The sequence below is a fragment of the Oryctolagus cuniculus genome, chromosome 5 (genome assembly GCF_964237555.1).
Source record: "Oryctolagus cuniculus chromosome 5, mOryCun1.1, whole genome shotgun sequence".
Lineage (NCBI taxonomy): Eukaryota > Metazoa > Chordata > Mammalia > Lagomorpha > Leporidae > Oryctolagus > Oryctolagus cuniculus.
This window is the reverse complement of record NC_091436.1, coordinates 145,779,207-145,806,606: the sequence shown is the minus strand read 5'-3', so window position 1 is coordinate 145,806,606 and position 27,400 is coordinate 145,779,207. Positions and strand designations below refer to the sequence as shown.

General features: G+C 41.0%; 1 long non-coding RNA gene and 1 pseudogene across 2 annotated transcripts in view; both read right to left on the bottom strand.

The window, feature by feature from the left end:
- The window catches only part of LOC108178872 (uncharacterized), a 204,423-nt gene that overhangs the window by 94,376 nt on the left and 82,647 nt on the right, over window positions 1-27,400 (bottom strand). For both annotated transcript variants that reach the window (XR_011388753.1, XR_011388754.1), the window contains exon 5: window positions 3,474-3,941. This is a non-coding gene — a long non-coding RNA (uncharacterized lncRNA). The remainder of the gene's footprint in view (window positions 1-3,473; window positions 3,942-27,400) is intronic.
- On the bottom strand, window positions 11,165-14,805 carry LOC100340026 (transmembrane protein 53 pseudogene; annotated as a pseudogene).

The window sequence follows — 27,400 nt, the reverse complement described above, 5'->3', positions numbered from 1 at the left end:
TGTCACTGTTCACACTACTGTACATTTTTAAGTGTTAAAAACAGCATAGTCTCAAAAAATTATTTAATGGAAGCCATCAACTGAATTAAAAACAACAAATTCAAACAATAACAGACATGGAAGGGAGCGGAGGGAGGGGGAGAAGACAATCCCCTGAGTCAAATGTAATCGATTAGGCAAATAAGATTGTTGAGTGGAGTGCTCCTGAAAACACTTAACACTGATGAAAACAATGCCAATGGCACACCGTCAGAGGCAGTCTTTTCTGAAGGTGAAAAAAAGACATGCATGGGGCCAGTGCTGTGGTGCAATGGGTTAAAGCCACTGTGCAGTGCTGGCATCCCATATGGATGCAGGTTCGAGTCCCACATGCTCCACTTCCCATCCAGTTCCCTACTATTGCACCTGGGAAAGCAATGGATGATGGCCCCTGCACCTTCATGGAAGTCTCCGAAGAAGCGCCTCGTTTAGGCCAGACCCTGCCTTGGCTATTGAGGCCATTTGGGGAGTGAACCAGGGGATAGATCTCTTTTCTCCTTCTCTCTCCCTTTCAACTGCCTTTCATATAAAAAATAAATAAATAAATCTTTTTCTTAAAAAAAAATAAAAGGAGCCGGTGCCGCGGCTCACTAGGCTAATCCTCCGCCTTGCGGCGCCGGCACACAGGGTTCTAGTCCTGGTCGGGGTGCCGGATTCTGTCCCAGTTGCCCCTCTTCCAGGCCAGCTCTCTGCCCGGGAAGGCAGTGGAGGATGGCCCAAGTGCTTGGGCCCTGCACCCCATGGGAGACCAGGATAAGCACCTGGCTCCTGCCATCATATCAGCGCGGTGCGCTGGCCGCAGCACTCCGGCCACAGCGGCCATTGGAGGGTGAATCAACAGCAAAGGAAGACCTTTCTGTCTGTCTCTCTCTCTCACTGTCCACTCTGCCTGTCAAAAAATAAAAAATAAAAAAAAATAAAAGGAGACATGCAGGAACTCAGAGGACATGGAGAGATATGGAATATAGTCTCCACCTTGTGATTATAACTCCAGTTCTCATGAAAGATAGCTTGTCAGCCTAATTCTCTCTCTCCCTCCCTCCCTCCCTCCCTCTCTCTACCTCCCTCCCTCACGCACACACACACACACAATTTTCAACTTCCCATTCCTTTGAGCAAATTTACTTGTCTTGCTCATTCCCATTCTAATGCCAAATATTTTCTGATGACATTATATTCTAATTCACAAAATTAATTGCAAAATTAATTGACGAGCTCCTTAACAAACAGTAGGTCCAGGGAGCATGGGACATGGGACAGATCGAGATAGTAGTGATTTCTGCCTTCCTTAGTCCTGTTCAGCAGGAGTCACAGAGGTCTGACAGCGCCAGGGCTGACCCTAATTGGCTCCCCAGCAGTTCTGACAAGGAGAGGCAGAGCGTTAGGCAGGGGGGCCCTTCCAGCTGGGAGCCACTGAGTCTGCTGTAGGGATCCCACCAAGCAAGCTTCTGATCCCAGATTTTATCCAGGATTGGTTCACAATGGTGTAAATCTCTGAAACACAATTTTCCCATGTATTCTGAGTTAACACAGAATGGCCATAAGAAACCTTCCCAAGCACAATGGCTGGGACCACAATGGCTGAAAATCTGCCTGGGCCACTTCTCTATGCCTTTCCCCCAGGGGATCATCATAGATCCGTTTCCACGCCTAGCTTTCACACCTGTCCCTGCAAGCTTCAATGTTTCATAGCCTTCACTCAACTGCACCTGACCAGTTAAAGGTCTATCTCCTATTCCTCTGCCTCTGACTTGAAAGCTTCTGAACTCAGGTGCAATAGCCACTCTATAGTGTTGTTGCCTTATAATTCAGACCCATGGATGATGAGCATGTGATTATATTTCTGTCAGCACGAAACCACCTGACCCCTGGCATAATCAGCTTTTGAGCAGTAATTTGTGCTAGTTTACTTCTTTGCTATTGTCTCCTAACACACACCAGTTGTGCCCACAGTCATGCTTAGAGAGTTCACATGGAAAGAATATGCTCTGTGTGTCTGGCCTTAGCATTGAAGATGCCCCAGTTTTGCCACAAGTAGACCTTATCCTTACATGCAATACCACCTTTATTTTCTCCCTTGAACAGCCCTCTCATTTGCTTTATAAAGCCTCCTATCACTTACCAAAAGCTCTGCTCTTCTCAATGAACAATGAGAGGCAAGGATGCAAATACACACCAGAATGGAAATTAGTTGACTGAAACTCACATGCAGATTATCCTCTGGGAGCAGGTTGTAGGGGAAGGAAGTTGAGATGACAGAAGTCCCCAGTGCTTGAAATGGAAATGGGGGCAGGTGTTAGGCATAGAAGTTAAGGCACTGCTGGGAAAAAGTGGAGGGGTTTGAGTCCCGGCTATTTGCAACTCCAGCTTCCTACTAATGCATCAGATGATGACTCAAGAATTTGGGTCCCTGTCACTCACATAGGAGATCTATATTGAGTTCCCAGCTCCTGAGTTTGACCTGGCCAAGCACCGGTTGCTGCAGGCACTTGAGGAATAAAAAGGTAGATGCAAGCTCGCTCTCTCTAACTCTGTCTCTCTCTCTCTCCCTCTGTGTGTGTGTGTGTATTTGTGTGTATATCCATGTGTGGGGATATGTTGGTCTGTCTCTCCACCTTTCAAGAAAATATTTTTTTTAATTTTTTAAATATTGTGATGGATAATTTGCTGAGAACCACAGTCATTCCTGCCCTTGATCACAGAGATCATTCAGGCAGCATGGCACAGAACACAAGCCCCAGACTGCCCTGATCAACTCTGAATTAACTATGTGAGTTCAATCCTGTGAGTCTCTGCTTTCTCTCCTGTGACATGAAGTTTGAAATAAGATGATCTCTAACATCTTCTCCATCATAAAAGGTTGCAATTCTGCTGATCTTTTTAAATGGAGGAGACAGCATATTTGCAGTCTTTGAGGTCACTGCAGGGGGAAGGCACCATTGAATTCATAAAGATGGAATTTATCTTATTTTTTGTTACTTATTCACATGTCTATTTATCATTTATTTTAATTAAGTTTTAAATTTATTAAAATATGCTCTATTAACATTTCCTGGAAACATAAGAGCAGCCTTCAGCTATCTGGAGGGCTCCTCCTCAAGTGGATTGTTTTGCATTCCCCCATAGGGCAGAACTGAAACCAAGGGTAGAAGACCGATTTAAGCTTAATGTAGATGAAATTCACAGGGTGGATGGTCCCAACATAGAATCAAGCAATTAATGAACTAAAAGCATTACTGGGTCCTATGATTATCAGAAGTATTTAAACAAGGGTTAGACAGATTGTACTGATGTGGTGGTGGCAGGTGGCAGAGGTAGAGTTGGAGGTTTGCACTACATCTAAAAGTCATGGGGATCCATGGCTTCATGAATATTCCGCTCCCATAAGCATATTGTTTTATCCCAAGAAGATCCCTAAAGATGAGAAAGCTTACCTCTGCAAGTATTATTTGACCAAAAGCTCTTGCCCAACTTTCTTGGAAAAAGGATCTTTCCTAATGCATCTCACTGCTGCTGCCTCAGCCAACAGTCTGTCCAACAGAAGGGCTTTTTAGTGTTCAGATCAAAGCCTCCTGTGTGCAAAGTGCCCATTGTTCATTAGTGAAATGTGACTTGCACCTGCTCCACTGAGGTGTACGGCTTTCACTGCGTCTCTCTCGGTTTCAGCAGGCTGTAGCAAGATCACAGGCCCAGTCACATTGGTGATGAAGGAAGCCATGCTCTGCCAGTCAAAAGCTGGACCAGCTGTTCTGGTCCTGTGTGAACCAGGTGCGTACTGCTTCCCCAGGAGACTGCTGCCAAGCCTTGGCAGCGGGTGGACCAGCAGCTGCTCCTCCAGCTTCAGTCTTGTCTATTTCTCTTCTCCTCAGTCTGAGAATTCAAGTGCTATCCCCTCAGGAGGCCTGTTACAAAGAAGATAAAAGACACCTTTGAAAAAGGGTAACATAAGGGCTGTGATTACAGAAGGTTGACCAAGGACCTAAAACGGCAAGAGACATGGTCAACATGAAAACTAAGACAACTTTCAACCACTCTAAGCTTCTCATGGTGTGGGTGGCATCATTTTCAAGACAGGAGGAACTCATTACAGAAAAAGATCATAGCTAGAATATAAGTTTTTGATTAATCAGATCACTGATTTTATTATTACTAAAAATCTAGTATCAGATTTTAAATCCATGCCAGCATTGATCCATATAAAAGCATTTCGGTAAATACTAACAGCCTCAACATAGGTAACAAGGCAAGGTCATTTGCTCTCAAAGATGTCCATTTCAAGGTTGCCATTTGTAGTGCAGTGAGTGAAATCACCATTTGCTATCCTATTTTGGAGTGCTAGTTTGAGTCCCAACAACTCTGCTTCCAATCCAACTTTCTGGAAGCAGCAGATAACGGCTCAAAGTGCTTGGGCCGCTGCCACCTATTTGGGAGACCCAGATGGAGTTTCAGGCTTCTGGTTTCAACCTGGCCCAGTCCTGGATGTTGAGAGCATTTGGGGAGTGAATCAGCGGGACGAAGATACTTCTTTTTCTCTCTGCCACCCAGTCTTTCAAGTAGATTAAAATAGACATTAAATAAAAAAGCCTCTGCCACTTTCTTTAAAAAAATAAAACTGTCCATTGCCCACCTTCATGACTTCTCATAAATCAATATGAACAATAGCTTCAGGAAACAAGATTAATACTTTTTCCTATGACCTTTCCTGGTTATAGATTCACTATATGTGACACCTCAAGAAATGTTCATCTATAACTGAAGTGGATGGATTTAGATCTTGAATTTATGTTGTATGTCCATTTTTCAGAAAATATTTAACTACCACTACAGCACTCAGGCATAGCCCATGCCCTATAACCCCACCATGGCACCATGCTCTCATTAGACGCTAATGATGTTACAGGAACAGATGCACCAGGAGTGAGTAACCAATTTGCCGGTGGTTGGGGGGAGGGGGCTTGCTTCCTCCCCCAAAGGCTCTTCCTTGCACGTGGCCCTTGGAGATATGGCAAAGTGCTACTTCCCAAGCAGTAAATCCCAAGTCAGGAGGCAGTGGGGGAGGGCGGGGGCAAGTGTAAATGAACTGTTGTGCAGTGACTCATTCTTTCACTGACTTCATTCACTTCTGTGTTTTCAGCCAGTTGGGCAGCTGTGTTGGCCATGGAAAGTCAGAGAAGTTTTTTGTTCCCAAGACAGGAAGATGGTGGGGGGAGCAGAGGAAGACAGATAAAACAGTGGGTGCATGTGTGTGGAGCCATAATTGCTGTATGACTTCAGCCCCTCTGACCAGCTAACAGTCACCACATTAGTCACCAGTCCTCATAGGACAAGACCTGGCTGGATTGAACATGAAGGGAGAGGCGCCCGGCAGTTGCAGCTCAGGTCTGGACAAAGTTCTCACTGTGCTGCAGAAAGGTGAGGGGGAAATGCCTATGGTTAAGAATGTGGTCTTTAACAGAAAACCAAGTAAAACTGATCTATTCCAAAAAATAAAAAAAGATCTTTTATTAAAATTATCACAGTCTACAGGGAGAGACACTTCTGACTATCCAGAAATGTAAGCAATGATCTGAGATCATAGAAGAGGGAGTAACACCACTAGAAACTTACAGAGCAATGCAAAGGTGCCATAGCCAGCACATACTTGCTTATGTCAACTGGGCCCTCAGCTCAACTTGTATTCTCTCCCTTATCACTGATCAGCACTCATTCTTGCCCATTTTCCAAGGATGAATCCAAACTCCAAAACTTACTTCAAATCTTCAACCCAGGCCTCAGCCTGCATGGACAGCAAACACTGGTTTGCAGGCTAAATTCAGCCCCCTGCTTATTTCAAATAGTTTTATTAGAACAAAATTTGTTGAAGGTCTTGTCTTTGGCTCCTGGAATGTCACAGTAAGAATGGCATGGTTGTGGCAGGGCCCACAAAACCTAAACTACTGACTATTTGACCTTTAACAAAAATAGTTTGCTGGTTCTTGCTCCAATATGTAGCAGAAAACCATACTTCTTACTTACGTGAAGAATTCCCTCAATGTTTCGAGCAAACACCCTTAGGTATTCTATTCCTGTTCCTCTCTCTGTCTGGGCCTTTCAAACTTAATCAAGATTAGTCCATCCAGTCCGGCCAGAAATGCCATCCCTCTCCTTTCTTTTAGGTGCTTTCTCTCCTGCCTTTAAAATAAACTCAAGATGTTTGTCTTCAGCCCACTTTTCACTATCTTCCTGTGCGTGATAGCCTTCCTTCCCCTCCAGGATCATCACACCACGTCTCTAGGCTGGCCTTTCACAAAGCTTTTTACTTGTTGTATTGCACTACCAACCTCTGCACCTGGATATCTTGTGTGAACAACAAAGGTATTCATGTCCAAAACTAAGCTCAACTTCCTTCTCAAGATCTCTCCCACCTTGGACCTCTCTAGCTCTGTGACTGACACTACCAACCACCTAGAAATCTGCAAGTCAACTTTCCCCCATGCCAGACATGCAATAAATTAGACAAAGATGCTAATTAATCTACTTTCTCAATTGGTTCACACTTAAGTAATGCCCAACACTCACCATCCTACTATCTGTCCTAGGTTGGCTCCATCTTCTCTCACCTGAACAAAAGAAATCACCTCTTAACCAGCAGATCCTGTCTCCCACTCCTCTGGCTGATCCTCCCCACTCTTGCTTGAAGTGTAGATCAGACTATTCCCCATTCCCATTTAAAATTCTTTTTTTACTCTAATGTGGCCAGTAAAATAAGTTATATATCCCTTAGTCAAGATTTCTCATAATGAGATCTCCAGGCCTCTTTCCAATCTTATCTCCCATATGTTCACTCTGCCCTTGGCCTGCATCACACCTGATCCCATATGTACCCTTTTTGAGCCCACTAGTTCATAAAGGAAAACCACAAAGAATTCCTGGGTTTTAGCGCCTCTACTCTGGCCTGCAGTCTCCTGCACTGTTCCCCACCTGACTTTGCTCCAATCTCCTCCTCTCCTGGCTCTGTGGTTTTGGCTATGTGACTTCAACCCAGATCCTGCTTTGGGCCTTCTAAGTTTGGTATGTAGTGCTGATCTTTCTGGTGAATCTAGACTTTCTTCTAACAGACTTTAACTTAGATTGATTCTCCAGTTCTTGGAAGCTTTGTTTGCTTCAGGCTTGAACATCCTATACTAACTCTTAGAAACTCTTAGAATCCAATTCTAAATCATGACTCAACCCACACCCAAGGAGCCATAATACCCACTAGCATGACATTAGTAACCTCTATATCTAATTCATCCTCCCTCAGTATAAAATTATTTATAATTCCCTTGATATCCCCATGGTAATTCATGTCCACGGTATGTCTAGAATGGTATTTTAACTCTTGTTCATATGGTAAAGTAATACTAGATATTCTATACTCATACCAAGTGTCCCTCACCCATATGATCTGTAACTTAGTGGAAAGTGTTCATCAGAGGGTGGAGGATCCAGTAGGTAAGAAGAGGGGAATGTATCAAATAGTTATATTGCTAAATTCTCAAGAAACTGTAGGAGAGAGAGAATGAGAACAAACAGAAAAAGTCATAACTGTGGATTGGCTCACTTGCTTCTCACCTTAAAAACTGGAATCAACATAATGTCAGAAGGACCCTAGACAAATACAGTTAAGGAAGATAAGGGATACACTAACACTTCCCCTGGCAACAGGATCCAAATCTCATAGTAATGAGGGGAAAAGAGCATAAATGAGCATAGAATAAATGGAGATAGTGCATTTTCTGGTTAACTCTGCCTTAGGGAAAGATCTGGAGGGAAATGTTATGATATTAGGAACATAGACAAAGAATGCAGAAAGAAATGAAACAAAAAAACACCTAATAAAAGAAGTAATTCAAGACTGTACAGGCAAGAGAACTTTCAGATACAGTTCTTTCTCTTGTTTATTTTTTCTGAGCAATGCTAAGTAAAGGAATCATGATGCCGTGTATCCTCAGGTCTCATACAGTCTTTTCAGGAATCATGGTTAGGAAGAAATCCCATGGTATCAGGCACCTGCACTGAGGAAAAATGGATACTTGGTCTTTGATTTTGTGCCTACAGCAATCTAGGCAACCATCTGTTCAGAACAGTCCTCTGCCTGATATTGGCTCAAAACTGGATCCAGGGAAGAAGAGGAAGAATGGAAAGAAATGTTGGAGGCAGGAAATCATATCTTCCCTGGACAATCTCCTCTCAGAGTGAGTTCATGGCCTCTTCTCAATGCCCCAAAAATATTCTGTGATTATTCCACCAGTGCCCGTAGCATATTACCCTGGTAATATCTACTTAGATAGATATACTCATTTTTCCAAGTACATTGTAACATAGTAGTTTAGGATCAAATAAAATAAAATCGAAATTTTATTCTAGAATGGTAGTAGAATAAAAGAGGAGAGAAGAGATAATTCTGAAATCTGCCATCTAGTACAAGTTTATTTCTCAGCAGTGCAAAATCTGATGCATGTCAGTAGGAATTTCCTCCTTCTAACAATCATGGGTCCAAGTTCCCTTCCCTTGTGACATTGCCAACTCAACACATCATTCTGGATGGGTCATGACAGTCTGGAAGAAGAGAGAGGAAGTACCACACTGGTTCTTATGCTCCTTAGCCCATAATTTGCATCTACAGCATTTGATTCACATTTTGTGGCCAGAACTATTTACACGGCCCTATCTTCTACTAAGGGCTGAAAGGCACAAGCTTCCAATGTATTTAGTAAGGATAGAAGACTTCAATAGGGCAAGTACAGGAAGTCTCCAATGCTTCAGTCTCATTTGTCCTTATTACTCCAACACCTGGAAGAAAGGTGAGTGCAGAACATTCTAGGTACTGAACAAGGTTTTGCTGAACTCTGGTGACTCTCCCTGGTCAACTTAAGGGAAGAATTAACAGAATATGGGATTAGGAAGTATAGAAAAGACCTTTTCTTTTTTTTTTTTTTTTTTTTTTTTTTTTTTTTTTTTTTGACAGGCAGAGTGGACAGTGAGAGAGAGAGACAGAGAGAAAGGTCTTCCTTTGCCGTTGGTTCACCCTCCAATGGCCGCCGCTGCAGCCGGCGCACCGTGCTGATCCGATGGCAGGAGCCAGGAGCCAGGTGCTTTTCCTGGTCTCCCATGGGGTGCAGGGCCCAAGCACCTGGGCCATCCTCCACTGCACTCCCTGGCCATAGCAGAGAGCTGGCCTGGAAGAGGGGCAACCGGGACAGAATCCGGCGCCCCGACCGGGACTAGAACCCGGTGTGCCGGCGCCGCAAGGTGGAGGATTAGCCTATTGAGCCACGGCGCCGGCTAGAAAAGACCTTTTCAAAACCCCAACCCCAGGTAGAATCTGAAATGAGAGAAGAAACAAGAGAGAGCCTTGTGGAGGAATCCAAATAGATGAATTAAGAAAAGTCAGCAGCACTGCATGCTGTAGAGAGGATAAATAAGATGACTAATAGCAGACCATTAGATCTGAAAATTAGGATTGTATCTGATGCAGGCCAAATCCCATTTTGGTGAGTTCTAAGAAGGTATCTAAATCATTTCAGTGAGCTAGAGTTCCATAGTACATATGCTGTTCAAAACAGATGGCTGTTTGAGATTTGTGGATGTTTTGTTACTCTGTGATTTCTTTAAACCTAATAAAATTTCTTGCCATGAATTAATAAGGTAGCAGCTATTCTTCATCATGCAACTGCCATGTGCCCAGCACTCTGTTAAGTGCTCTATTCACATTGTTGGTAATTTTTAATAACAGCCCTATAGAGAACATATGGCTAAATTCTGGCAGTATAATTAGTACACACTACAGTGAGGATTGGGGCCCAAATCTGCTTGGTTCCAAAGTTTGAACTCTTTAAACTGTATCACCTTGTTCCTCAAAATATGCAGTGGTTAAAGCTGCAAATATTAAATCTGGGGCATTTCTTTTTTAATATTTATTTTTATTTTTTTTACTTGAAAGAGAGTGTGAGAGACAGAGAGAGAGACAGAGAGAGAGAGAGAGAGAGAGAATCTTCCATCCACTGTTTCATTCCCAAATGCTTGTGATGGCCAGGGCTGGGTCATGGGGAAGCCAGGAGCCAGGAATTCCATGTGCTCACCCACGTACGTGGCAAGTGCCAAAGTAACTGGACCATCATCTGCTAATTACCAGGGTGCACAGTAACAGGAAACTGGATCAGAAGCCAAGGTGGACTTCAAATCCAGGCACTGCAATATGGGATGTAGCAACCCACTTCACCACAACTCCCCTCCCTGGGACATTTCTTAAAGAGTAAAATAATAAGATGTTAAGGTGGGGATGGGGCTGGCTCAAGTTGGACTAGACTATTTTTTTGTCTTTAGCTTCAGAATCTTTCCAGACCCAGTCACTGCTACTGTAACAGGTATTCTTTATTATCATTATGAAATTTTCCCCACGAAAGAGATGTTATATAATGTACAGATTTGTCCAAACTTCCCTCAGTTCTTTTCTGGTTTGCTTACTTTTCATCATCTCCTCTTTCTTTTTATTTATGTAAATAATACTTTGCTAACAATAAATCATCTTTGATGTTTGTTAAGACAGTTGTTTTCTCTTTCACATAAAATTGTAAACAATGTGCTATATGTGCATAATAATATTTCACAGAAAGTAAAATGCATGTTTCTCAAATTTTTAAGGAAACCCTGGACTAGTATATTGATTTGACTGTAGGTGTATCAAGAGAATATCTCTGGGTTTATTTCTAACAATATTTTATTAATAATAATTATACATATTAATGGAAAACAGTATTATATTTCTTTTGTTACTTTATGCTTATAGAAACATTTTTTATTTTAAGATTTAAAAATTTTTACCATTTTGCCAAATCACTTCATATACCTGAAAACAGATATTAATATCTCTGAAAACAGAGATATTAATGTCATATAATGTGGAATTCATAACTGATTATAAAGCAAGGGAATAGGACATCCTGTCATGTAGATGGTATAATTCAGTGAAAATTATTTATTATAACTACCTACATACCATACGACATCCACACAATTTTTATACTTCTATATATTAATTTCCACTTATAAGAGAAAACATGTGATATTTGTCTTTATGTATCTAGCTTATTTCACTTATGCTAAGTGATAGAGTACCTTTGAAAAATTCTTTGAGTTTGTGAAAAACTGGTAAAGACAGCTTAGAAATGTTATTTTGGCCATGCCCATAGGAAAACAATTTTACCACAGTTCATTATAGCTCCAAGAGAAAATAATTCTTACCATTACCCTTGGTTAGCACATTCCTACAGGTTTATGTTGATTGTTTAATGATCCTAAAATGATAAAGTAGACATTATCAATTCATCCTGAATGAATCCCTACCTACCATTAAGTCATTTCCTAGTTGGCCCATCTGAAATATGATTTACAAACCCCACATTCCACACATTCTTCCACAGATGTCTTTTCATTTTATTTAAAAGTTCATCAGACTTGGACTGGAGCAACATGGCAGAACATGGAAGGGCATACCGCTCCAGGCTAGGGGTAAACAGTAAAAAAAAAAAAAAAAAAATGAAGGAAGTATATTCTCAGAGGAAATTCTGTGGAAGGGAGAGGAGTACCGTGGATCAATGAAGAAGGTGTGGACGCACAGCACAAGCATGGACACAACCTACAACCCCAGCAGCCAAGAGCCAGAGAAAACACCAGCTTTGGAGATTGAGCTGAGATTGGATAGCAGCGGCTCCTGCCACTAGAGATATAGCTGGAGGCAGAGCATGGTGTGAGTCCAGCTGGGAGCCCAGAGGTGGACAGGGTACCAGCCAACCAAGTGAAAAAAAGAGGGGGCATGTTTCTCTCGCCTCTTCCCCTGATACAGCAACTAGCTGAGAGAGGGCAGGTGCCATCTTGGGCATAAGCAACAGTTGCATAAGCACTTGTATGTGCACCCAGCAACTAGCTGGGACAAAGAGCCATCTGGGCAGCAGTAATGGCGGCAGAAACTCGAGTTCATGCATCCTGCAATGAGAAGGTAGAATGCAACATTCAGCCAGTGGCTCTTGTGCACACGTGTGATTCATGTATTTTACCAGAGGGGAAAAATCTGCATTCCCCACTGACTTTGAGTTTAGCTGGAAGGATTGACAGGGGCTGGACACCCACGTAGGACTGTGAAGTGCCCCCAACCTCTCAACTTATCACAGGCTCCCAGGTCCAAACCTACTATGTGGAGCACCCACAAGTAGCTGGCTCTGGGAATGTCTTTGCCTATATGTAGATGGGACAGGCTAGCGGGGAGGAGCGGATCAACAGCGCTCAGTGACTGTGGAGCCTTATGTGATGAGATTCTGACTACATGAGAGGGCAAAGGGTGTAATTGGTTCTCTGGGCAATCACTGTGAAGAGCTCCACATGCTCAGAGCTCCCTGATTCCAGGGATGTGTCAATGCAGTGGGATCTGTGCTCACACTGAACCTGCACAGCTCCCTTGTGTGGTTCATGCAGCAGCAAGGATGAGTACTGCACTCACTGTTGGCTAACACCCAGACAATGATCACCTTGGAAGAGAGAAGGTGAGGGTGTAATTATGCCAGCAGAGATGATCATGCCCACCCTCCTGCTAGCAAGAGAAGATCTACCACACCCAACTTGGGTGTCACCCTGGATATTCACCCCACACTGGAGCACTGAACAGAGCTCCCTGGCCACACTCAGCACACACCTCTGGTATTTACTGAAAGAGCAGACACCCCACTAAGCCACAGACGCATGCTCCAAAGATAAAAGCCATCAGCGGGGAAAAAAAAAAGAAGTATCTGCACAAATTCCTAAAAATAAATGCAAAAATTCAAGAAACAAGAATAAGGAAGGCTCACTCTTGCTGCCCCTCAAGCCCCTCAGAGAAGTTGCTGCTGCCACCACAGCCACCAGGAAAGAAATTAGGAAGGCCAGGGGGCCGTTATCACCACTGTGCCACAGAATAAAGGTAGTGACTACCCAGTCTAATGCTGCTGCAATCTGTAATGTCTCAAATCATAATGATTTAAATAGTTGAGAATATAAAGATAATTGAAAATGAATCTTGATGAAGAATGGGATAGGAGAGGGAGTGGGAGATGGGGACATTTTTTTTCTCAGCGAGACCCCCAGAGTCCTGCCAGGATCCTGAGGTCAGCAGATGCAGCTGTTCCCCCAGGACACAGGCCCATGGGAACTTTCTACTTAGGGTACCCCTAAGTCGCAGAAAGCCATAGGGAAGAGGGCCCCACAGATGCGGGTCGTGGGGAGGTGTCAGGCATTTATTTCTGGAGCAGAGGGGAGCCGCAGCAGGGATCTCAGCAGTGGACACAGTTGTGCATGAAGTCGACACGCAGGCTCGTGTAATAAGTAGGGTAGTCACGGAGGTGGCTGACGTGGGCAGATGACACGAAGTCTCACAGAGCGCACCAGGACCCGGCGTGACAGGCGTGCTTCCACCATGCGCTCCATGTCCCTGGCCAGCACTACCTCATCAGCCTTGGAGTAGAGGTAGAGCTCAGGCCAGTGAGAGCCAGCATCCTGTAGCCTGTCATAGAAGTTGGGGGTGGAAGAGGGCAGTGAGGGGAGCGAGCAGGACGTGGAACAGCACTGCCACCAGGGCAAAGGCCACCAGGAGCAGGAGGCGCAGCACGGCAGGCCAGTGCTCCAGGATGACGGCGAGGGCCCGCAGCGCCCTGACCACGTTGCTGTCACCAGGACCGCTGTCAAAGATGGTGCCCACCACGTGCAGGTGGCAGAAGCGCTGGTGAGTGTGCGGGAGCTCCAGCACGTAACGGTACAGCATGACGCCCGCGTTGCTGAAGACGTGGAAGAGCAGGGGCTCCTTCTCAATCTCGTAATAGAAGAGGAGCTCCAGCAGCCTCTGGGCCAAAACCCGCAGTGACGGGATGCCCAGGGACTCGGAGAAGAAGACCATGTGCCACGGGGCCGTGTAGCGGATCACGATGCAGCCCCTTTTATGGTAGAGGGCGCTGTACTTGGCAAGGTTCTTGTCCTTGCAGCCACCCCAGCCCAAGAGAATCACCACCGGCTGCCGAGTGCCAGCCTCCTTCCCAGCTTGGCTGGAGCTGCTCTTCTGGCTCCAGAAGGGCTGATCCGGGATCTCGATGATGTAGTCCAACTCAGCCGAGGCCATGGAGAAGGTGCTGCACGGTGGGAGGGAGGTTATGGAGGGAAAAGACACTATAAACCAAAAGCTGTACTTTCAAAATTTATATTTATTAAATGAAAGTTAAAAAAATAGTTGAGGCCCCAGAGAAGGGGACAAATAATGGAACTCTTCCACGTGGAAGCAGCCTGGCTAATGAAGAACTGGTGCTGAACGTGTCAACAAGATTGTGTTCATAGCTCTCAAAATTCAGACTCGCAGGAACCCAGGAAAACAGGCATTTCACCAATCTCTTCATCTTCACATTCTAATATTGAAGTGTTGCTGTATTCCTTTGGGTGATGGAGCAGACACAGGGAGACCCTCAGGAGGCTTCCACAATGCTCAAGATGAGAGATGCTGGTGACCTGGGCCAGACACTAACCAATCTTGTGGCATCAGGTGGGCAAGAAATGATGAAATTTGGAAATAGTCACACATTTATTCTGATTCTGGAAATGCCAAGTTGCGTCAGTCTTGAGAGCACGGTGTCATCTTAAAAGCCACCTGAGAAGAACGAATCCTTTGGCTTTATATACAGGTTTTCTAGAGTGTTTTCTAAGAGAATAACATAAATAGGAGTCTTTGAGGATCAGTTTTACTGCTTTTTTTTTTACTGGCTTCCTTTAATTATTATTGAACACACCTGACCAGTCTGCATTTGATGGTAATTCCTACCTGGTTACATAATCTAATTGGAAAGGTAATCATTTTAATAATTAGCCCTCTCAAGGAATATTAAAAATTCTCAAATAATATTTCAAAAAGATAAACTATTTAATTTTATATGCAAAATATATGTAATTGAAATTCACAGGGGAAAGGTCTTCTAAATTGTAAATAACATTAATGGTAAGAAATTTACTAAAAATTTTGAATATGATGGAATATTTATAACATTGTATAGGTGATATACACTTATATAATGCATTTACTGGACAATGAAGGATTGATTTTTAGAGCTTAACTATATATTGTGTTAAAGCACAAAAGTTCAATTAGATGGTGCTATGGGCATATAATTAAACTTGATGTAGTCATAGGACTGTACAACACTGTGGCTCTGCTCTGCAGATGGGAATGATACTAGAATTATTAACATTTCCCACCCATGCATAAAACTATACTTCTGAGCTATGTAGTGGTTCCTTGTATTAATTTTAATTTAGCTTTAATGATAATATGACATCTATTTTTCTGATTAGTTTGCATTATATGAAATGAAATGTGCATATATTATTTTGGACACTAGCAGTACTTTATCAAAAATTATGGTTGTAATCATCTTCCCTTGATAAAAGGAATGTACAATCAAGTTGAATGTATTTTACAATTAGATAGATTACAGTTTTCTTTGTTTAGAAGATATTCTTTCATATAAATGACTTAAAGATAACTTTATAATCTTTAAAATATAGCAAATAAAAATGCTTGTTTTTTATTGTCAATAAACATTTGGTAAACAAGATAAAGTAATTGAGGCAACTTAGAGCAACCTTTGTTTCTAAGTGAGCCATAGGGGTAAATGAGGAAATGTCTACTAGAAGTGAGTCCACAATTAGGCAGCAACCTCAGAGAGGTGGAATGATAAGGAACAGGAGCTTATTAACAAGAGGAACACAGCAAAGGACCAGTGAAAGTGGAGGCCTTAGGCTGGGCGACTATAATTAATGTCTTGTAATCATCATGTCTGCCTGGCAAGTGAAATCAAGCCCTGCCTGCACCTGCACTACTCCCACAGCAGGAGACACAGCAGCAGCCAAGCTGCAATCCAGGAAAAGCCACTCTAATACCTGCTTTGCAGGCCTGGGCCATGGGACCTGGACAACAAAGACTGATGTGATTCTGTCCTGGTCTGGGTAAAAGATGTGATTCTGTCCTGTTCTGGGACAAAATGCTGGGTGAAAGAAGGAAATTATCATTGATTCCTGTTGACTACCTTCCTCTCATATGTGAAATAAATTTTACGTTTAAGAATCATAAAAAAAGAGAATTAGCAAGACAACACGATGCCACCAAAGGAACACAACAACACTTCAGTACTAGAATGTGAAGATGAAAAGATTGAATAAATGCCAAAAATGGAATTTAAAAAATTGATTGTAGGATTTCTTACAAGTAATCAGAAGCAAATCCATAAAATAAAGAGATTCATACATAACATGAAGAAAAATTTCCTATGAAAATGAGATTTTAAAGAGAAATCAAAATGAAATATTAGAAATGAAAAATTCAATAAATAAAAAAAATGTGATGGAAAGCCTTAACAACAGACTTGGTTAGGCAGAAGAAAGAATACCTAACTTAGAAGACAAATCACTGGAAATGTTAGAGTCAGACCAAAAAAAAAGTTAAAAAACTAAAAAACATTGTTGGAGATTTATGAACCAAATAACCCAACATATGGGTCTTAGGGGTTCCTGAAGGCATGGAAAGAGAGAATGGATTAGAAGGGCTTTTTAGTGAAATAATTACAAAAAACTTCCCCAATTTGGAGAAAGAAAGGAACATTCAAGTACAGGAAGCACATAGAACTACTAATAGACATGACCATAAATTATCTTCAACATGACACATTGTAGTCAAACTTTCAACAGTAAAACATAAAGAAAAGATTCTAAATTGTGCACAAAAAAAAATGCCAGATTACTTTCAGAGGATCTCCACTTAGACTCACAGCTGATTTCTTATCAGAAATCCTACAGGTGAGGTGAGAAAAAGGACATAGTCCAAGTCTTAAGAGAAAAAAAATAGCCAGAATACTGTATCCAGCAAAGCTATCATTTATGAATGAAGGTGAAATAAAGACCTTCCATAAAAAATAGAAAATGAATTTGTCACCATGCATGCAGCTTTACAAAAGATGCTTAAGGATGTGCTACACACAGAAATACAGATAGTCATTATTATGAAAGAATGTGAAGACAGAAAATGTCCCAGAAAAGGCACAAAGGTAATCCAAAGCAAACAACAGGATTATTTATGGAAAAATGGCAGTGTCAAGTTGTTGCACATCAATGGTAACCTTGAATGTAAATGGCCTCAACTCTCTAATTAAAAGATACAACCTGGATGAATGAGTTAAAAAACAAAACAAATCTATTTTCTGCCTACAAGAAACACAACTCACCAACGAAGATACACCACAGTCTGAAAGTAAAAGGATGGAAAATATTCCACGCTAATGGAAAGCACAAATGAACAGGTGTAGCCATTCTGATATCAGACAAAACAGACTTTTTTAATATTCATTTATTTTTAATTTTATATGTCTCATAAATGTGGCATTTTGTACTTTAAAACAAAAAATGTTAAAAGAGACAAAGAAGGACACCATGTAATGATTAAGGCATCAATTCAACACAAAGATGTGACTATAATAAATATATATGCACTCAATGCCAGGGCACCTGGCTATTTAAAATAAGTATTCATGGATCTAAAGGGAGACATTGACTCCAATACAGTAGTAATTGAGGATTTGAAAACCCTGCTTTCATCAATGGACAGATCAGCTAAACAGAAAATTAAAAAAGAAATAACAGAGCAAGTGACACTATGAACCAAATGGACTTAACTCATAGCTACAGAAATTTTCATCACATAGTTGCAGAATGCACATTCTTTTTCAGTGCATAGAACATATAGTCTATGTAAGATCATAAAGCAAGTTTCACCAAATTCAAAAAGATTGAAATCATACCATGCATCTTTTCTGAGCACAATGAAAAGAAGCTGGAAAGCAGCAACTCAAGCATCTCAAGAACATATGTAAACACATAAAGCCTAAACAACATGCTCCTGAATGATCAGTGGGTCATAGAATAAATCAAAAGAGAAATTTTACAAAATTCTGAAAACGAATAAAGATGACAATACATCAGATCAAAACTTATGAGACACAGCATAAGCAGTGTTAAAAGAGAAGTTTATAGCAATTGGTGCCTACATCAAAAACCTGAAGATATTAAATTAATGAGCTACCAGTGCATCTCAAAGAAGTAGAACAATAAACAAAACCCGAAATTAATAATAGAAAAGAAATAATTAAAATTAGAGAAGAAATAAACAAAATTGAAACCAAAACAACAATACAAAAGATCAATGAAATTAACAGCTGATTTTTTGAAAAAATAAACAAAATTCATGCACCATTGGCCCAACTATTCAAAGAAGAAGACCCAAGTCAATAAAATCACAGAATAAAAAGGAAATGTAGGCCAGCGCCGTGGTTCAATAGGCTAATCCTCTGCCTTGTGGCGCCAGCACACCGGGTTCTAGTCCTGGTCAGGGCACCGGATTCTGTCCCGGTTGCCCCTCTTCCAGGCCAGCTCTCTGCTGTGGCCAGGGAGTGCAGTGGAGGATTGCCCAAGTGCTTGGGCCCTGCACCCCATGGGAGACCAGGAGAAGCACCTGGCTCCTGCTTTCGGATCAGCATGGTACGCCAACCGCAGCACGCCGGCCACGGCAGCCATTGGAGGGTGAACCAACGGCAAAAGGAAAACCTTTCTCTCTGTCTCTCTCACTGTCCACTCTGCCTGTCAAAAAAAAAGAAAAGAGAAGAGAAGAGAAGAGAAGAGAAGAGAAGAGAAGAGAAGAGACGAGAAGAGAAGAAAAAAGGAAATGTAACAACAGATACCATAGAAATAAAAAGAATCATCAAGAATTACTACAAACAGCTGTATGTCAACAAATTCAGAAACCCAGAAAAAAATGGATAGATTATGGAAAACAAACTACCAAAATTGAGTCATGAGGACACAGAAACCCTAAACAAACCAATGACTAACACAGAGATTGAGTTAGTAATAAAAAGCTTCCCCCAAAAAAAGTCCAGGACCAGATGGTTTCACTGACAAATTCTATCAGACATTTATTTTTTAGAGATTTATTTACTTATTTGAGAGGCACAGTTATAGAGAGAGGAAGAGACAGAGAGAGAAAGAGAGAGATGTCTTCCATCTGCTGGTTCACTCCCTAAATGCCTACAATGGCCAGAGCTGGGCCAATCCAAAGCCAGGAACCAGAAGCTTCTTCCAGGTCTCCAGGTGGGTACAGGGGTGCAAGCACTTGGGCCATTATCCACTACATTCCCAGGCCATAAGCAGAGAGCTGGATTGGAAGAGGAAGAGGTGAGACAAGAACCAGTGATCATATGGGATGCCAGTACCACAGGCAGAGGCTTAACCTACTGCACCACAGCATCAGGCCCTACCAGACTACAGTGCCAGCTCCCCCTTTTACTTCTGACTCCAGTCCAGTCCTAGCCCACGACCTTCAATGGACTTCTCTTAAACTTCACAGAGAAAATAAACCATCAGCTTTCCCTTCTTTTGTACAATGAAGGGAACATCTTATCAGCCCTTCAGATCCATCCTGTTCCTTCCATTATGCCCTTTGTGTTGGTCCTGCCTTGCTTTGAGATTAAGCCTGCAGTCACAGATGTTTCATCCTCATCGCTGGTCCTTAACCAAATTTTCCCCAGCCAGTGCTCAGCTTTCGGGAGTTCATACTCCAATTACTCATTCAAAGTAGACACTTCCTATGTACTTTCACTTCAAAACTGTTCTATTGTCTTTAGACACATGGGCATATATATAATCTTTGGTAGCTCATTTTTTTAAGATTTATTTGTTTATTTGAAAGGCAGAGTTACAGAGAAGCAGAGAGAGAGAGAGAGAGAGAGAGAGAGAGAGAGAGAGAAAGGTCTTCCATTGGCCAGTTCACCCCCCAGATAGCTGCAACGGCCAGTCTCCCACGCAGGTGCAGGGGCTCAAGGACTTGGACCATCTTCTACTGCTTTCCAAGGCCACAGCAGAGAGCTGGATCAGAAGTGCAGCAGCTGGGACTTGATGCCAGCACTGGAGACCAGGGCTTTAACCCACTGGTGCCACAGCACCAGCCCTGGCTCATTCTTTCTTTTCTCAAATACCTGGTAAGGATTGTTCTAATGCGTTCCAGGGCTGATAGGTATCATTAGAGAAGTCTGATGCCTGTTCAGCTTGTTCCATCATAAGTGACTTATTATTCTTACTCTGCTCACTCAAAAATACTTTCTTAATTCTGATCATTTTATGACATGTCTTGACATTGACTTTTCCAGCTAAGCTTTCCCTGATACCAGGTAGCCCTTCAAATATATAGATTCATGCCTTGTTTTATTTTAGAAACCTGAATAATACTTTAAATATTTATTCTGTTCTTTTGCTTTCTTCTTGGGAGACTCCATTTGTACATATTTGCTCTTTGGTTTGTATATTTTTTTCTCTATCATTTCTATTCCTATAATTTTGTCTCTAATCCCTTTAGTTTCTGACTCATTGCTCATTTCATTCATTCTTCTCAAGCCCATGCACTTTGTCCCTTACTGTATTTTCAATAGTCTCTGCTCTTCTTCATGTACCATCTAATTCAGCTTTTACTTCTGAAATAATAATTTTGTATTTTCTTTCATTTATTTCATGATTTCAGCCAAGTCCTCTTTTAACCTCCTCCTTCACTTTGTTCATCATCTTCTATTGCCCAGTCTCAAGTGTTTGTATTTCTGATTTATATACTTTCATAATTAGCAATTATTACTCCATTATTTTTTATTATTACTCATATAATGTGGAATTTTAATTACTCCTACTTCTTGGCAATAAATAATTTTCTGGCGCATCTCACTCATCAATAGGAAAATTTTCCTATTCTCTTCCACAGTTTAGTAGGTACCTGTACTGATGATGTGCCAGCCCTTTTTCATTACTCATATTTCAATGATTTTCCTGTACTAGCCATTTGTGAAGGTCACTAGGGAGCAAAAGAAAAGGACCAATGACTTCCACATTTCCAACCTCAGAGGCTTCCTTCTTTGTTTTAACAGATGATATCCTTTTTTAAATTATTTGTTATTATTATAAATAATATTATTATAAATATTTCTTCACTGAATTTTACCACATTTATGATGTATACCCTTCTTTCCCCATTTTATGATCATTGTCATGAATCTCAAATTCATATACCTGTTTGCAAGATAAAATAGTATATGTATATAATATATACATATGAAGTGAATATGGCAAAATGTTAATAATTATCATATATTAAAATTTTTAAAAAATAATTTTAACAAGAATATCTCTGTGAAATCTCATTACCTTTGGCTTTAAGATTCAGCATAGCCTCTACCCCTGTCTTCACCAGTCATTGCCACATAGAATATATCTGTTGCCTTCTAATGCAGTATTCTCTCTTTTTGTTGGTGTATTTTTGCTTATACTTTCTGTTGTCTAACACTAGTGTGGCTTCTAGGCTCTTCTCATCTCCATGTACTGCCACAGCTGTTAAGCTCATCTAGGATGAATAACATGCCACTTTGCACAGGACTGGGATAAGAGAAGATGAGAGTTCCTAGCATAAAAGACATTCAGTGCTAAAACTGGGGAAGTTCCAGACAAACTGGGATGAATTGATCAACCTGAATTCATTGACGTTCAATGTATTTATCACTTAGAATGGGAAGCAAGCATTACTGTGTTTTCTTTTTTTTTAGATTTATTTATTTATTTGAAAGGTAGATTTACAGAGAGGCAGAGGCAGAGAGAGAGAGAGAGAGGTCTCCCTTCCGCTGGTTCACTCCCCAGATAGCTGCAATGGCTGGAGTTGCACCCATCTGAAGCCAGATGCCAGGAGCTTCTTCCGGATCTCCCTTGCGAGTGCAGGGGCCTAAGGACTTGGGCCATCTTCTGCTGCTTTCTCAGACCATAGTAGAGAGTTGGATCAAAAGTAGAGCAGCTGGGATTCAAACTGGCACGCAGTGGTATGCCAGCATTGCAGGCAGCAGCTTTACCTGCTACACCAAAGCACCGGCCCCTACTGTGTTTTCTAATATTCATTCATAATCCTTGTTGTCCATCACCATTTATCATGCCATTTCTTGCCTACCTCCATTGACTTCAGATGTCTTAGGCAATATGTGCACATAATTTGTAGTTTGAGAATTTTCTAGTATCTTAATATATCTAAAAATTGAATATGTGGATTTTTTTAAAGATTTATTTAGTTATTTGAAAGTCAGAGTTAAGAGAGAGAGGAGAGTCAGAGAGAGGTCTTCCATCCAGTGGTTTACTCCACAGATGGATGCAACGGCTGGAGCTGCGCTGATCCGAAGCCAGGAGCCAGGAGCTTCTTCTGGGTCTCCCATGCAGGTGGAAGGGCCCAAGGACTTGGGCCATCTTCTACTGCTTTCTCAGGCCATAGCAGAGAGCTGGATTGGAAGTGGAGCAGCCGGGTCTCGAACCAGCGCCCATCTGGGATGCTGGCGCTTCAGGCCAGGGCGTTAACCCGCTGCATCACAGCGCCAGCCCCGAATATGTGGAATTTTTTTAAATGTATTGCTCTGTATAATTTCTGAGGACAGATTTGGATAATTTAAGACTAATCTGGAACCATGTTTCCTTGGAATTCAATGTATGTGGTCTGCTGTCTTCATAAAGTTTTAAGTTGAAGAGCTCCATTTCTGTTATAACTGAATTTCTTGATCCAATGAACTCTGTAGTTGACATTGTGGTGCTTAAAATAAGCAGAACATATAAACTATACTCCACATGAAATGATGAGCCAACAAGATGAATTTCAGGCTCTGTTGGCTATACAATATAAAAGTGCATTCAAACACATTTGAAAAAAAAACACAAAAGCATATTACAAGCATCAGATGCTATGTGGATAAAGCATAATTATGTAGATAAGATAAAAACACTGAAAACTTAGAAACAGAATGTAAATTAAACAACAGCCTATATTCCAAATAAGTAGAACACAGAACTAGGTTTTGAGTAAGAATTTGCTGTTTCTTGATTATGGTCAAATTCATGAAGATAAGTGTTAAAAGCAGCAGAGTGAGTGCTCCTATATGCAAATTGTTGTAGCAGATGCTCTTGCTTGGGTTATTTTATTGAATCCTAAGAATTCAAGGTAAAAGTAGTGAGATTGAATGTCAGATCTAAGTTGAAACATCCAAGTCATTCACCTAGCAAACACCAGAGTTAGAATGCATACCCAGGTACCTTTAGGACCAAATGCCCAGGCTCTTCCAACTGCACCATTCTATATTCAAAGAATGGAATTGCTGGGCATTTGATGCATGGAACAGAAATCTTGAGAGATCTAGTAACTTTAAACAGGGAGAGTGGGGAGGGCAGACTGAGTTTTAACCAGATGTGGCAAAAGCTCAAGTGTAAATAGTGTAACTATAACAGGAACACAGAGGGAGAGAAAAAGTCAGCAACCATATTTATTAAGATTTTAATGCAATTGCTTTAACAAGCTGGAGACATTTAAGACTTGAACAACTCAGTGCATCTGGTTTTGCTCCCCAGCAGAAGCCTTTTTTGACAGAATGGGAATTAAATTCACAAATGTAAGAAACTAGAATAGTTTATCAAATTTCTTCCTGCTGTTATGAAAAATAATGTTGTGATAGGGAATGAGATTAAGTCCCTCAAAAATCAAATTTAGTTTTAAAAAAACAAGAGAGTGGCAGGCTAACTGGTCTGCCAGAGGGAACAGAAGTATCAGGTCTAATTCTTGGAAAATGGTTTACAAAAAGAAAGTCTGATTCTTCATGTCACTGTAAAGCTATTAAAATTAAAGAGGTTCCAAGCATTTCAAAAATGTTAGCCTATATTCCTTTCCCAAACTACAGACACAATGATCCAAAGACTCATGGTCAGGAGGGCATCACTGAGTTTTTCTTTGTCTTCAGACAGTCCTCATAGGTACCCCATTGGGATCAAAGCCTTGGGCCTGCTTGACCTTGGCTTCTGCAAAAGCCCCCATAAATTGGAAGAAATTGGGAGTTGAAAGCTTTCAATATAAAGGAGCAAACTGCACCATTTAGGAAGCTCAGTTATTCAATCAAGGGGCATATGTAACTTTGGCCAAAAACACTTCCTTGCAATGCCATACATCTTCATTTCACTAATTTCCAACTATCCAACAAGTTATTCAATAGGGAAATAAATCATTAACCTTTTATCTCAAGATATTGTTGCATTTGGACTACATTAATCTTTATTTGTTCTAGTCCATACAGACTTCTTTTTTCTATGAAAAATAATTCCTAGGTGATATAATTTAACATTTAATTAGTTTTTTGTTTATGGAGTTAAGCTTTGATTGAAACTAAAGAATAAGTTGTTTAAGCATTGGAACTGAACATTTTGGTAAGCCAGAGCAGATACTTAACATATACTAATACACCAATTACAGGGATATGAAATTTAATTGAAAGAGTTGAAGAGAAAGAAATGAAGTGCAAAAACACGGAGCATCCTGGAAAAAAGTACACCAGCAATGTACTTTGTACAGGTTTAGAAGAGAATATTAGAAACCTGGGAAAAGGGACTGCAAATCTACCAATAGGTAAAGAAAAGCATGATAAATGTTGACTGGTGTATCCAGCTGTCCATATGCACTTGATTAAACACTGAATGCAAGGTCATCCTTTTCAGCAGAAATGTGTACCTTCAGGAGGTAGCATATGAATAGCAAAGAAAGAGAGGCAAACTCTCCTGTTGCTATGGAGTGCTATGCAATAGCATGACTTGGCTTCCCAAACTCATGCAGATGCTTAAACTCTGAAGTCTTAATTTGAGGTTTGATGGATGAAGGGTGCAGCTTGAGAAGTGGGTCTGCAGAGAAGTCTTTAGGTCATTGGGGCTTATCCTCCAAAGGTAGTTCTTGCAAGAGGATTGGTCATTTACGCTGGCCTGACTTCACCCTAATTTCTCTCTGCTTCCTGACTCACCATGTGACCATTCCTCCACATGTGTTCTGCCATTGCAAGTCCTCAACTAACACAGAGCAGGGGCTTTCTGATCCTGAAGTGTGAACTCCAAACTGTAAGCTAAAAAGCATCCTTTCCTTCCCAAGAAACTCCTCTTGTGTATTATAGTGACAAAAAGCTAACATACAGAAAACTGGTACCAAGAGTGGGATCAGAGCTGCCACAGAGAATCCCCACCAGGGCAATGCCTAGTGGAGCTGCAGAGAACCTATGAGAAGTGAAGTACGGGCTGAGACCAGAAAAACTGTAGGAGCAGGGCTGCCTAAGACCTCTGGCAGCCTAGAACTCCCCACCCCACCACCACCACAGGGTAACTCAGGATGTTTGATGTGGCACTTTAGGACTTAATGTCTGCCCTGCTGGTTGTTGGTCTTGCTTTGGCCCTATTTATTAATCTTTGCAATGTCCTTGTGTCCCCTGTTTGGAATGGAAATGCATACCCTGTGCCTGACTTACCATTTTATCTTGGAGGTATGTAACTGCTTTTTGATTATACAGGGATTCACAGCTAAGAAGATTGCCTCAGCCGAGGTTTTCGACTATGGACTTTTGAATTCATTTTGGACTGAGTTAAAACTTTTGGAATTCTGGGGATGGAATGATTGTATATTGTATGTGGGAAGGACATGTGTTTTGGAAAGCCAAGGATGGAATCTTATAGATTGAGCAACACTTAGCTCCCCAAATTCATGCAGATGTTTAAACTCTGAGGTCTTAAATGGGTGAATCAAGGGTGGAGACGTCATCAAATTAGGGTATCTGAGAGGTGGGTCTGATGTGAAGTTTTCAGATCATTAGTAGCTTGCCCTCACAAGGTAATCTTCATGAGAAAGCTAATTTTTTAAGCTGAATTTGGCCGAGCTTCTCGCTCTGCCTCCTGACTCACCATGTGATTGCTTTTCCACATATACTCCACCATGACCATCCTCCACCAGATACCAGACTAATGGGACTGCCCAATCCTGGACTTCGAACTCCCAAACTGTAAGCTGAAACATTTTCCTTCCCAAGAAGCTTCTCTGGAGAGGTTAGCTGAAGTAACAAAAAGCTGAGTAGCAGACCTCTTCAGAAAGTGATCCACAGTAAAACTAAATGGCGACAATTGTCAAAGCCAATTTACTCTTTTATCCCAGAAAAAAAGAGTAGGAGAATATACTGAAGACAAACACTTTCTTTGTCCAAGAAAAGAGAAGTCAGTCTCTATGTATTTTTAGGTCACAGAATTAAATATATTGTCTTGTAGTCATTGAATTTACTCCATCCTTATCCTTTCTTATTTTCCTTAGTTTCCAGCTTTAAGAAAGAAAATTAGCATTTGTAAATAGTGTAATGTAAGACTTTATATTATTCATATACATATTTATGTGTATCAGTCTCCATTTCATACTTTTCTTAAGTACAAAGCATTAGTAACACTTTCGTTAAATGAAGAAAAATGCTAAGGAACAGATAAGTCAGGCCATATGGAAAGTTATCTCTATTTCTACAAAACTTAATCATCATAAGGACAAATTTTGAAGATGGATGCACTGTAAAAGATCCAGATGACAACAGTCTTTATTATTTTCTCTTTATTTTCTTCTCATCTGTCTAGCTTGGTCTTGTGTAGGGATAGGTGGGGTGGGAATGAATCCAAGGTGAGGCTTTTTAAAATCTGAATTGCCCTAAATTCTGTCTGACAGCTTTATACTTGACACTAATAAACTGAGTTACAATGCTTCAGATGGCAGAACAACAAATGAGAAGCAGATAATCAAAGCTAACTAACAAGAAAGTCATTTTTTTCTTTCACTTAGTTTCGTCAAGCTCTCTAATTTTTTAAAAATATATGTCTAACTGGCCACACTGGAGAAAAAAGAGGAGAAAATGGGGAAAATATAAAAAGAAATGAAAGTATGTATCTCTACACTCCAAAATGGTACCTATTTTTTGTTTAATTTCCCCTATTCATTAACCAACAGAAATTTTATTCAAATCTGGAACATATAAAATAATCTGAGATGCACGCTGATAACTAAGATAATGACTCTGAATCTAAATGAGCTTGTAGCAGTTAAAAGAGAGATTCTAAATCTCTTTATAATGTAATGGAAGGTGGTTAATACAGGAAAACTGAGGCAAGTACCATACTGAATGTATTCTAACAAAGTATGATCCAAGACGCCAAACTCAAGTTTCAGTATCTCTTTGCTATATGGAATAGTCATTGAATTGTATGGCAATTAGTTTGCAGTTTTTCTCTTCACCATCATTTTGCTATCATCTTGAGTGACTGCTACCTTCATGGCCCATCTTGCTCCAAGACTTCAGAAGTTTTCTCTTCCATCCCACTTTGGCTACACTCTGTTTCCTTC